General features: G+C 38.8%; 1 long non-coding RNA gene across 1 annotated transcript; it reads left to right on the plus strand.

Moving 5' to 3' along the window:
* The first annotated feature begins 3,053 nt into the window (after nucleotides 1-3,053).
* LOC141016193 (uncharacterized) lies at nucleotides 3,054-3,755 on the plus strand. The gene is made up of 2 exons (XR_012180588.1): nucleotides 3,054-3,083; nucleotides 3,259-3,755. It is a non-coding gene; the product is annotated as an uncharacterized lncRNA (long non-coding RNA).
* Nucleotides 3,756-4,410: the final 655 nt, after the last annotated feature.

Below are 4,410 nucleotides of genomic sequence, written 5' to 3' on the forward strand. Positions count from 1 at the left end.
CAAATCAGTTTTATTTATACAGCCCAAAATCACAATCACATTGCTTCAATGGTCTTTACAATTTGTACGACATCCTCTGTCCTTAGACCCTCGATTAGAGTGAAGAAAAACTTGCTATGTTGAGGAAAAAAACCCTTTTAACGGGGGAAAAAAAAAGAAGATGGAAGAAACCTCAGGAAGAGCCACAGAGGATGGACAGACATGAAATAGATGTCACATGTACAAAAAAGAACAACAAAATCACAGTTTTACAAGTTGCATTGACAGAATCTGATACAAATTATAATATATGTAAAGTATGTGGATCCAGGAGACGACTGAGCAGGACGAGGCATCGCCAAGTGGTGCCTGAGAAGAGGGCAGGCCACACAAGATAATTAGCAGTAAAACAGAGAAGATCAGAGTGAAGAGGCATCAAATTCTACAGAAATACAGATATAAGGAGATAGTAAAACAGAGGAGAGCAATGATCCAGCGGAGCCCAGGGTATGACGATCCATATGCATCAATATGTGAGGCAGCAGGAGCCAGGAGAGGTAGATGGTCCCAGGGGTCTGTGGTCCATCAGTAGGGAGCCTGAGTGAAAAAAGAGGAGGAGGAGGAGGAGGAGGCGGCGGCTACAGAGAGTGAGAGAGCGACACAGCTTGTGGCTTGTTGGGACAGAAAACAAAAACAAAAGTTAGAGAAATGCAATGTTAATCAGAATAAACAGATTGTTTCTCGTCAGCAGGGCAGTGTGTCTAATACTATAGGTAACTCAAGGTTAATCAGTTCAATATTATATGCTTAAAAACCTTGGACCAAATAGTGTGATAGACTGATTTTAGGAAGTTTGACGTTCATAAGACAGTAAAAGGTCATTAAAATCAGTCGTTAAAAACATGTAATTTATAAATAGGTCAGATAAAAATGCACTTCTTCTCTAACTAAAAAAATGTATTGTATATAAGTACTTTCTGTCATAATTACAAATTCATGAGAATAAGGTTAAAATTGTGAAAGAGGTTAAAACATTTAAGTCCTGTGGAAGAGGTAGAAACAGGTAAAAACAAGGTTAAAAACTTTAAAAGGTTATAAATGTACCTGTCAGATGAGCTAATCTGTGACTTACCTGTTGAGCCTTTTGAGATATGGCCCTTATGATTGATTGATCGAGCCTGCAGAGGCCAGAAGGGGGAGCTCTCGGCCACAATGCTTCATTCTCAATGAAGCTGCCAGAGAGGAAGCATTGTGTCTGAGCATCTTTATTGATATTTTTCCCTTTTCAGGTATGAAATGATTATTTATGCTCTTGAATTTTGGAATATATTTGCTAAATTGTTTTGTGTGTATTTTCTGAACATGCTGACTGAATTTTCGAGTGGTTTGGAAGCATTTTTATGATGTTCGGATTCCTAACTGGTACGCTGGTAAGCAGCTAGCTCAACTCCATTCTCTTGGTGGGCAGGACGGACAATGTATGACCCATATTATGTGCATTTTCATTATGTTTAGAAGTAAGGAACACATACAGAGTATAATGCTGCAAATATGTTTGTGAGTTCATTTCTAAAGCAACTGTTCAAGAAACATAAGATAATAAACACAATATAAAAAATTTAGAGACAACAGTGTTTGACATATTTTGGATCATTTTAATTGTTGTTTATCTATAGACCATTTTGTGTGCACCTACCTGTTCTGACCTGTTAAAGAGAAAGTAAGAAATGCAAATATATTTACCTGTTTGCTTAGCTGTTAAAGGACAGAAGAAAATACACATTCTTTCATTTTCCCGTGGAAAAAATGTAACTTTTGTACCTTCTGTTAATACTTTTGTGACTGTTTAATTCTCAATAAAGCTACCAGAGAGGAAGCATTGTGTCGGAGAAACCAACTGCAATCTTGATATTCTTCCTTCCACCCTATTCAGAGAGACTTTTGGAGTGATTTTACTTCTGTGTTGTACCATTGCTATGCTGATGATTCTCAGATATATGTTTTATTCAACCCTGAAAACCACAATAACCTGGATCTGTGCCCTGCTGCCCTGCTGCCATTAAGGACTGGATGTCCTCCAACTTCCTACAGCTTACCACAGACAAGACTGAGGTACTGGTTATTGGTCCAAATCATGTTTCTAATACTGTCACCCCCCTCACCTTGGACCACTAACAGCAAACACAAAACAGTCAGCTAGAAACCTGGGCATTGTTTTTGATCAACATCTCAACTTCAATCAACACAGTAACAGTCTAGTCAGAACTTCTTATTTACAAATAAGAAATATCAGTCCTGGCTGAATTACACCCATTGCCAATCCATTACAGAATTCAATTCAAAATTGTACTGATTACTTTTAAAGCCCTAATTGCTCTCACTCCTCTTTTTTTCAGAACTATTCACCTCTTATCCTGCTCCAAGACTCCTCAGATAAGAGAACCAAATCCTGCTAACAGCACCATGGTCCATACTGAAAACATAGGGGATCATGCTTTTATGGTTCTCGCCCCAACACTATGGAATAATACATAATAATACACAATACACATATCAGAGCAGGTGAGTCAGTGCCACAATTTCAAAAGCTTTTTAAAAACAGACCTGTACAGACAGACATTTGCATAATGTAATGTCAAAGTCTTAATGTTGCTCTTTTATGTTTTGTCCTATCTCTGTGATTTATATTTCTTGTTTACTGCTCTTTACACCAGTATTGTATTTTGGGAAGCATCTGATTGTATTGCATTTTATTGCCTTGAAGCTTGGGTAGGTAATTCTGTTCAAAAGCATTTTCTATCATATTTGTATAACATTTCTTAACGTCCTGACAGCATTCAAAATATTAAATGATTTGAAAAAAACCCCAAAATAACTCCATGGTCTCTGGCAGCTCCAGGGCTGTAAAAACTTCATCCTATCAATTTTACCGGCCCAACAATTTTGTATGGACAGACTACCTGTCAATCAATCTGCCCTTACCTGACCACCTTTCCCACCCTGTGCTGACTCCGCCCATCACTCATTGCGTGTGACCGGGTCTATGAAACATACTGCTGAGGCTGTGGCGGACTGTGGTGGCCACACATAGTGACCACCTTTAAGTTGAGTATTTTGTTATTTTATTTTAAATGACGACACACAGTATTTTCTTTCATACATTATGTTTATTGACAGTTGTTGATTAATTTGAGTGCACGCATTTTGGTTAACAGTCTGTTCAATATTATTTCCTTTTGTTTGAGTTGAAACTCACCTTGTGTGTCTTATTGTTTGCAGCTCTCCCCAGCTCTGGAAAGGAGGCGGCGCCTTCCAAGATGGCCTCTTATGGAAACAGAACAGGAAGTGGAGGAGGCCACCTTGGAGGTGCCAGAGGGGAGGCTGGCTTTTCTTTGAGTTTTATTTAATTTGAGATTATTAAGATTTTTAAGTTTGCTTCATGATTTGAGTGTTTATGTTGAGTAGGTATAGGTTTTCATTGTAGTTTCTGTTCACATTATGTTTATATGTATTAAGAAAATAATGGTTTGTTTGTTCCCCCCCCTATTGTGTCATTTGTTGGCCGGCCAGTACCTATATAACCCCCACTTATTGTTTCATTCAGTTAGGTCAGGCATGTTGAGTTAAGTTGCTGTTTGTTTAAGTTGACCTCAGTTTGAGTAATTAGGGCCCTTATTTAGTTATTTTTCTATTTTGTTGTATTTGTATCAATATACTTTTTGAAATTGTTCCTTTTGAATTAAGTTACTAATAAATTAATATTTTTTTGACAATTACACCTTTGGTTCTCGAGCCTTTTCTGTTTGGTCCCTGACACGGACTGTTTACGACAAGAATGGCAGAGAAACTACAGCTACAGCGGTACTTACAGCAGCTTACACTGCTGAACAAAGAAAGAAAAGAAAGTCTGAATTTGAGAAGGCTACCAAGAAAGAAGTTAGATAGCGCAAGAAGTAAAACGAGAGTCAACATCAGAGTGGTTTTTCAGTGATGGAGACAACTGAAGCAGTCGAAGACCTGAAGACGGACTGCATGGTAGCTGGGTTACACGCTGCCATTCCGACAGACCGCCATTACGACATACCGCCATTCCGCCATTGTACTATTCAGACATGTCACCGTTCCGACATACCACTATTCCGACATGAGAACGTGCCGCCATTCCGACAAAGTTTCGTCCTGGCATTCCGACAAGGCTAAGCCTAACCCGCAACCCGTAACCCTAACCCTAGCCCTAACCCTTTTAAAAGATTTGTCGGAATGGCAACACGTTTAAAAAAGAAATAAATACCACCATTCCAACCTTAGGAGGCAAAAAATGTCGGAATGATGGGACATTTAATTAAAGGTTTAAGTGTTGCCATTCTGACAATTAGGGCCTAATGTCGGAATGGTGGTTGCCTCCCTGGTAGTTGTGTCTCTGTTGGACAG

This window comes from Pagrus major, chromosome 21, assembly GCF_040436345.1.
Source record: "Pagrus major chromosome 21, Pma_NU_1.0".
NCBI classification, from domain to species: domain Eukaryota; kingdom Metazoa; phylum Chordata; class Actinopteri; order Spariformes; family Sparidae; genus Pagrus; species Pagrus major.